General features: G+C 50.8%; 1 long non-coding RNA gene across 1 annotated transcript; it reads left to right on the forward strand.

Annotated features, from left to right (window-relative positions):
• Positions 1 to 3,533: 3,533 nt before the first annotated feature.
• LOC135980257 (uncharacterized) lies at positions 3,534 to 8,834 on the forward strand. Its single transcript, XR_010597412.1, has 5 exons — positions 3,534 to 3,718; positions 4,907 to 4,993; positions 5,361 to 5,479; positions 6,723 to 6,865; positions 8,729 to 8,834. It is a non-coding gene; the product is annotated as an uncharacterized LOC135980257 (long non-coding RNA).
• The last annotated feature ends 37 nt before the right edge of the window (positions 8,835 to 8,871 follow it).

The following is an 8,871-nucleotide window of genomic DNA, read 5'->3' on the forward strand; positions in this document are numbered from 1 at the left end:
CTCCAAGAGCAGGCTCCGGGCTCCGCGCCCCGGCAGTGGCTCACATGCCCGGGAGCCGCAGACCCCGAGCACAGCGAGGGGGGAGCTGGGGGGCGCACGGGGGCCTCTGCCCACATGCATCTGCTGCAGCTGCAGGCGCCCCCGAGGGGACTCCTGTCCGCAACCTGGGCAGGAGGGGCAAGGGGCACGGCTGCTCCCCGCTAGCGGCGCTGCCACCTTTGCAGGGCTCCTCCCCCCCGCGCCGCACCGGCTCCTCCATGGTGGGGGCTCGCTGCCCCCACAAGCCGACGTTCTGGCTCTCTGGTGTCTCCGGAAGGCGGTTCCTCCCTGCCAAGCCAGGGCACCGCTTTTTGGCTCCCCCTAGGGCCATCCTTAGGATTTATGGGGCCCTATGCATTATTATTAAACTGGTGCCCCTATGCCTGACGGCAGCCTGAGCTTGCAGCCCGGCGGGGGCGGAGGCACAAAGCAGAAAGAATAACAAGATGCCTGTCCCGCCTCACGGTGGCTTAGAGTCACAGTTCCCCACGGAGATCCCTGTATCTTCTCCCTCACGTGAAATGGACACGCAGAAGGTACCTAATTAAAAGCACTAAACTTGGGAATAAAAAATGTCAGTCACAGGTTTTTTGATATGCCCTGAAGTTTGTCAGATATTTATTTGCAAAAACTTTGTAGTACGGGTGAGTCAGCTGTCTTTCTGAATACAACATTAAATATTATGGAATACATGATGCAGCTCTTTTCTGTTTTACATTTTCTTAATCAGTATTTCTAAGCTGATTTTATATTTTAAATGTACTCTAAACCTTCATAAAGTTATCATTCCAGATTACTACATATTTAACTCACTGAAACAGAAAATATTTTCAGTTTATCAGTTACAGAGGTTTAGTTTGTTCATAACAATGTTCATTGCTTTTAGAAAAAGGGAACACTAATTTACTGTGTGTGATCTCCATAACAATACACGTTTATGAAATTTCACCAACTTTAAAAAATATGTTTCCAAAGATTGTAGGCATAACAAAGGATTTTATATCTTACTAAGGTACTGATTTTGCTTAAAACTAGTTCATCAAAAGATAGTCAGAAGTAAAGAAGGGGAAACTCTTCGTCCAGCTATCTGGAAGCAAAGGGCTGTTGTCCGTTTAAGGGCTCTCTTCAGTGGGGGTTGGGGGAGAGGGGTGAAGGGAGAAATGGATGAGCAGAAAGGACTGGAAGACTTTGGAAATAAGTTTTTTTACTATAGTAATTAACATGTGTATTTTAAATAAGGGAGGTCTTTTGAAGGATTTATTTAAAAAATCATATGTCTGAAGATCCAAGCATTTAAGGCTAAAGATAATTGTGCATCTAAAAATCTATGCAAGGATTTTTTAGAGATGTGATTTTATAATCTTCACCAACTCACTAATGAAATATTTTTAAAGCAAATTTCAAACTAAGATCCTGTAGACTGACATGTCCTGAGTAAATATGACCGTCATGCACAACTGTTTTTGTCAGTACATTCAGAAACTGACAGTATATACCTGGTTTCAGAAGAAGTGGGCTGTAGTCCACGAAAGCTTATGGTCTAATAAATTTGTTAGTCTCTAAGGCCTTGGCTACACTGGCAATTCACAGCGCTGCACTTGCTGCGATCAGGGGTGTGAAAAAACACACACACCCCCGAGCGCAGCAAGTGCAGCGCTGTAAAGCGCCAGTGTAATCAGCGCCTGCAGCGCTGCACGCTCGCTCGCAGCGCTGCAAGCTATTCCCCTCGGAGAGGTGGAGTACTTGCGGCGCTGCGAGAGAGCTCTCCCAGCGCTGGCGGCGCGACTACACTCGTGCTTCACAGCGCTGCCGCTGTGAATCCGCGAGTGTAGCCAAGGCCTCAGGTGCCACCCACCTGTTTATGCTCTCTGTATGTGTGTATATATATCTCCTCAATATATGTTCCATTCTATATGCATCCGAAGAAGTGGGCTGTAGTCCACGAAAGCTTATGCTCTAATAAATTTGTTAGTCTCTAAGGTGCCACAAGTACTCCTGTTCTTCTTTTTGCGGATACAGACTAACTCGGCTGCTACTCTGAAACAAGTACTCCTGTTTTTTTTGAATATATACCTGGGGGTTGGCAAATGCCTGTTAAGTGGCTTCATTACCCCTTGAATGGCTCTTTAACAATTTCAGTGTTGTGCTGATAGGTCTGGCAGGCTGGAGGCTTTTTCTCTTTTAACTACTAGATCCCCTTCCCAGGAAGACTCCGAGCCTGCAGGAAGGGTCAGAACAGGGATAGGAAATCCAGAAGGGTGGACACTAAGACCCAGTGGGAGCCCCTAACCACTTGGCACCCTAGGCGGCTAGTTCGCCTAGTGGTTGCACCAGTCCTGCATACCACTAAGCCACTGATGCCTATTGAACTTATCCATAGAGCAGCCCCATGGACTCTCTCTCTCCTCTCCTCTCATTGTGCCGTCTCCCTTCATAGGACAAGGGCAGGTGTGGTAGGTGTGCATCCCCACAGGCTAGGTCTCGGGAGTCATGAAGAAGTAGGAGGGGACGAAAATCATGCAGGGCAGTGGGTGCGAGAATGGAGCGGTGACTGTCGGTGTTAACTCGGTCTCTGTTCATTGAGGGGGGCAGATGTAGATATGATGGAAAAGGGAGGCAGGGATGAGGGCAAGAGCTCTGTGTAATGACGGCTCATGCTTGGCTTTTGCAGCTGCTCTTACAGAGAAATTGTTGTTCAGGAGCCCTAGGCAGAGGAGAAGCTGGCAGAAGTGGATCTGAGCAGCTTGGACATCCTTCTAAGCAGATATGAACAGTCCTCAGCTTTCTGCCTCCCTCATAACTACACTTCAGAACTTTTAGCGGCACGGCTGAAGCCTAAGATAAATGCATGGTAGTAGCTGAGTACACACGGCTGCTTCTCTTTAGGTGAGGCTTGGTTTCTCATAAAAGTTTTCCTCCTTGTTCTGGGTGTGGGAGGAGAATTTCCCTATTTTGGGATTAGCTGTGGGATTACGACCAGGGGACGAGACAATAGTCTCTTCTGCACAGTGACTCTCTTGGGTGCAGGTGCAACGGGCTGCTTAACATTAGAACGTAAGAATGGCAATACTGGGTCAGACCAAAGGTCCATCTAGCCCAGTATCCTGTCTTCCAACTGGCTAATACCAGGTGCTTCAGAGGGAATGAATAGAACAGGTAATCGTGAAGTGATCCATCCTGTGTCGCCCATTCCCAGCTTCTGGCAAACAGAGGATAAGGACACCATCCCTGCCCATCCTGACTAATAGCCATCGATGGACCTATTCTCCATGAAATGACCTAGTCCTTTTTTGAACCCTATTATAGTCTTGACTTTCACAGCATTCTCTGGCCAGCAATTCCAGAGGTTGAGTGTGCGTTGTGTGCTTTTTAATTGTATCTATAAAGGTGTAATGGGACAGGGAGAAGAAGAACATACACCGATGATAACTTTTGTTTTTCCCTCTTGTATTCTGCTTAGTAGGAAGGAGAAAGAAGTCAAGGGTAAGAGCCCACTCCCGGTGTGAGATGGAAGGCACGCAAGAGCCATGAGACAGTGAGCATTGTTGATGCCAGGCTATGGCGATGCCATCTAGCTGGAAACGGAGCAGCCGTCACTGTCAGTGAGCTAAGTGTCTGGTTTGGTGAGGAGTCTGGTCACGGCCCACATGGCTCCAGGCAGGGATGCGCCGTTAGCTTGGTCTGTACAAAATCAGTACCTTAGTAAGATATAAAATCCTTTGTGATGCCTACAATCTTTGGAAACATATTTTTTAAAGTTGGTGAAATTTCATAAACGTGTATTGTTGGGTGAGCTTCCCTGGTCATGCCACTCTAGGTATCCGCTCTGAAGCAGGCCATATTCAGTAGCGGACGTGAGCAGGGGTCTGAGAGTAGCCCTCGGCCTGTGTCTCCAGTCACCAAGTTGCACCACACATGTTATGTGGAGGGTCCAGAGCTCTGCACAGCACTCCGGGCTGACCTGCTCCAGGCTGGGCTCCTGGGTCCTAACCCTCGTGGTTACTGCTCCCCGAGGGCTCTGCTGGCCCTGGAGCCCGACCCCAACCCGAGCGGCTCTTAAGGTCTGTGAGCGGTCGAAGGGCGGCCGGGAACTGAGGAGCAGCCACAGCCCCGGGACCCCACACAGCACAAGGACAAGGGTGGGGAGCGCTGTGGCTGCCTGCATCATTGCGCCACCTAGCGTAGCAGTCGCCCTACCCTGCCTGGCTCTGGCCTCTGGGCTGGTGAAGGGCTGGAGCCTCTGAGGGGCGGAGGCAGAACTTGCACTTCAGTGAGGGGTGAGGCCTCGTGGTGGTGGGGGGGATGCAGCTGCCACAGTTTTCTGTCTACCCCACCTCAGCTCCCCCAGTGAGGAAGGGGCTGGTGCTGCCCCTGCTGCCCACAGGCTGTCACTGCTCCTCCAGGGCAGATGCATGCTGCGCATTTCCCCAACTGGCCACCGGGTGTCACCGCTGCTCCAGGAGAAACACAGTCTGTATGTTACCCTGCCTGTTTGATGGTCCAAGGCAGATAGCTCAGACATTACCCCGGCTGGCCACCGAGTATCAGTGCAGCGCTGTGGGGGGGGAAATGATTTCTGCCTTACCCTGAGTGGCTACGTAGCGTCTGTGTTGCTCCATGAGGGAAATGCTTTGTGCTTTGCCGCGAGCGGTCACCAAGTGTCACTGCTGCTGCATGGGGGACATGCTCTGTGCATTGCCGTGATTGGCCACTGGGTGTCACTGTTGCTCCAGGGCAACTACATTCTGAGAAATAGCCCAGGTGGCCTCTAAGATACATGTGTGGTAAAGGCTGAGTACAGACGTCTGCTTCCCTTTAGGTGGGGTTCGGTTTGTAATAAAAGTTTTCCTCCTTGTTCTGGGTGCAGAGGGAGAATTTCCCTATATTGGGAGCAGCTGATCTTCCTGGACAGGGAGGAGCATGTTCACCTGAGCAGAGGCCTGGAACCGGAAAGGTGAGTACAGGTGCTGAATTTGTCCTTCTTCCTATGTGTCTCTCTCTGAGCTCTCATATGTTGGCCAACATACTCTCTCTCTCTCTCCCCTTGTCCTGTCTCTTTGCATAGAAGATGGGCAATGGTGCATGCTCACAGGCTTGGTCTGGGGCGTCTGCAACCCACTGGGGCATTGGGAGGGGGAAGAGAAACATGATGGTACTAGATCCTCCATTGGTAGTGGTGGGGGTGACTGTGGGAGTTGACTGTCACTGTTCATCAAGTGGGGCTGATGTACAGTGGATGGGAGAGGGAGGGCAGTATCTCGTACACCAATAGACCTTTGGGCAGTGATGGCTCCTGCTTGGGTTATATGCTGTGTTTGCAGAGGAATCGCCCAGGACCCCAGCCAGAGGAGAAACTGGAAGAAGTGAACCTGAGCAGCCTGGACATCCTTGTAAGCAGAGATGAACAGTCCTCCGCTTTCTGTCTTCTGCATGACTGGCTGTGAGTGAACAATTATGGCACTCTATTCCTCATCCGTACCACTCTAGTTTTCTTCCACCATTCTCCTGCTGCTCTCTGGCCCTGCTGTATCACGGCACGCAGTGTCACTGTTGCTCCTTAAGGAAATGCTCTGTGCATTACCCCAGGTGAAAAGAAGCATTTCGGATGCATCCGAAGAAGTGGGCTGTAGTCCACGAAAGCTTATGCTCTAATAAATTTGTTAGTCTCTAAGGTGCCACCAGTACTCCTGTTCTTCTTTTTGCGGATACAGACTAACACGGCTGCTACTCTGAAACCTGTCATTACCCCAGGTGTCCACCCAGTGCTACTGTTGCTCCATGGGGGAAATGCTTTGTGCATTACCTGGATTAGCCACCCAGTGTCACTGTTGCTTTATTTGCGAAATGCTCTGTGCAACTATACAGAGTGTCCACCCGGTGTCAATATTGCTTCATGAAGGAAATGCTCTGTGATTACCCGGGGTGGCCACACAGTCTCATTTTTGCTTCATGAGAGAAATGTTCTGTGCAATTACACTGAGTGGCCACCGGGCATCACTGCTGTTCCGCAGGGGAAAAGCTCTGACCATTTCCCCAATTGGCCATCTAGTGTCTCTGTTGCTCCATGAAAGAAATGCTCTGTGCAGTCGTCCAACTGGCCGCCCAATGTCACTGCTGCTTCTTAAGGGATTACTCTGAGGGTACTGCAGGTGACAACACAGTGTCACTGTTGATCAATGGGGGAAATTCTTTGTGCATTACCCCTTGTGGCCACCTAGTCAGTCTTGCTCCCTGAAATGCTTTGTGAATTACCTGGATTAGCCATCCAGTGTCACTGTTGCTCCCTTTGGAACTACTTTGTGCATTACCTCGAGTGGCCACCAGGTGCCACTCCAGCTCCCTGAAATGTTTACAGATGTCACTGTTGCTCCAGTAGGGTAAGGCTTTGTTCATTACCCAAAGTGGCCACATGGTGTCATTGTTACTTCATGTGGGAAATGCTCTGTGCTATTACATCGAGTGGCCACCTGGTGTCACTGTTACTGCCTAAGGAAAATGCTTTGTGCATTCCCCTGGTGGGCCACCTGGTGTCACTGTTGCTCCACGAGAGAAATGATCACTCAGTTTCTGTTCATCCAGTGGGGCTGATGTAGATGGGATGGGAGAGGGAGGCAGGGATGAGGGCAAGATTTCACACACCAATAGAGATTTGTGTAGTGATGGCTCATGCTTGGCTTTTGCAGCTGCGCTTGCAGAGGAATTGGCCAGGAGCCCCAGCCACAGGAGAAGCTGGCACAAGTGGACCTGAGCAACCTGGATATCCTTCTAAGCAGATATGAACAGTCCTCAGGTTTCCGCCTCCCAGATAATTGGCTCTGAGTAAGAGGTCAGTGCTTTGAATTCCTCATGTGTGCTCCCTCTAGTTTCTTCACAGGCCGTGTGCTTCCTCGTTGGGTACGGGCTCTGTGGTATCAAGGATGCGGAGGGGCCACAGTCTACTCTGCAGAGTGACTATGTCGGGTGCCGTTAAGGGGGCCAATACAGGGAGGAGAAAAGGGAAAGCGACCTGAACCCTGATTACAGGGCAGTCACATTTTCGTTAGTAAAATATTCCTCCTTTACACAAGGCGGGGGAGGAGTCCTGAATGTGAAAAGATCTGGAAATGAACAGGTAAGGGAGGGATCCTGCTGAGTGTCCCCTTTCCAATCAATCCTCCGTCCCTCAGGAACACCCTTCCCGACTTACCTCCTACCCCACCAAGAAAATGACAACTTTGTGCCCCCTACCTTTACTAGAAAAGACCCCTTTTACTTGTGACGCGGTCCTGTTAGTAGGGTTAGGTGCTCCCACGTGCCGCGTCTGAATACCACCGCATCTACCTACAACATCTCAACATGAACACATTTCAGAAAGGACCACCACCTCAATCTCTTCCAACGTAGCCCGAGGAATCTCCTCTCTTTATCACCAAAGAGACACAAGGCCTGGAATTCGGACACAACTAACGGAGCTGTCCGAATCCCTACAGTTGACGCTCGTCAGTCCGACAGCGTTCTTTCTTGTGCACAAGAAAACAAAGGGGAAAGTTGTGGTTGGTTGAGCGGTGTAAATTGGGCAGGGCAAAAGGACTTGAGGAAGGATTACACGGAAGTGAGGGTCCGAAAGGAGCCCCCCACCTCCCCTGTTCATTTCCAGACTTTGTGACGTTTGCTTGGTTGGGCCATTTCTTGGCTTTTTTGAGAAAAGGGGCGAATTTTCCACGGCCTCCGCCATCCCCTTACAGCCACCCCTTCGCCACACCATGTTCCATCTGACCGGGATAGGTCCCAAGTAAGATTTCACTTCAAATCTCAAAAAAGCCAAGTAGAAATCATTCTGTGGGAATTTACTGTGACTAAGAGAAACAGAAGTTCAACCCTTCTCAAGTGGTGGAGGGTCGGGGGGAGTCGCTAAGCCACAGGCACAGAAAGGCTCCCCTAGCTTAAGCGTGAGAGGTATAAGACCTTACACCCTGGTTACAGGGCAGTCATTTTGCCGGGTGTGTCAAAGTGACCTGTTAATTTGCATGGCAAAGGAGACCGAAACCCTCCTTACAGGGTGGTCCTTAAGCCAGGGGCCTTCCAATGGGCCAGAGCGAAAAGCGCTGTAAAGGAGAGACCTCCGTTCCCTCGGAAGTGGGTGGTCTCGTTGCCCAGCGAGTGCCAACGGCCCAAGAGGAGTTAGAAAGGGGAGACCTGCACCCTTCTGACAGGGAGAGGTCAACGGCCCGGGGCATTTTAAAGGCTAGGTCCTAAGGAGCTCAAACCCACAGAGACCTCAACCCGTTTTAAAGGGGGCTCGCTCCTCCTCAGCTATGGAAGGGACCCATAAAGCATTTTGGTTGGCAAGGAATGGACCTTGATCCTTGTTTACAGGGAGGTCCTTTTACCGGGCACCTGAAGGGGGATTAAGCCTGTGAGGAGAAGTGTCGAACCCGATCCCTCGGTACAGGGGTGCGGTGTGTGCTGTGTGTGCGGTGTGTGCAGCCGTTGGCCGTGGCTTTTTCTTCCCTTTTCCTGCAGTTTCTTTGGTGCTTGTGTCGTCTTGTCCATTTTGTCCTTTGAGTTGCTAGAAAGAGAGAGGTGAAGCGGGTTAGCTGTGGCTCAGTAGAGAGCACGTGTACAAGGTAGATTCAGATGACATTGGCAAGGTACTCGGCCCTGCCGGAAATTACCCTAATGCCTACTTTTCGGCACCGATCTCTTTCAGAGCGCAGGAGAGCTTGCGGCAGAAGGCGGGTCCAGGTGGATGCAGAGGACGCGGGCTTTGACTTGGCTGAGTGCGTGAGTGAGGAGGGCACGGGACAGCTAGTAGGAAAACCCAGAACCCTCTCAAGAGGCTGGTTCCTAGAA

Source organism: Chrysemys picta, unplaced genomic scaffold (assembly GCF_011386835.1).
Source record: "Chrysemys picta bellii isolate R12L10 unplaced genomic scaffold, ASM1138683v2 scaf2410, whole genome shotgun sequence".
Classification (NCBI taxonomy): Eukaryota; Metazoa; Chordata; order Testudines; family Emydidae; genus Chrysemys; species Chrysemys picta.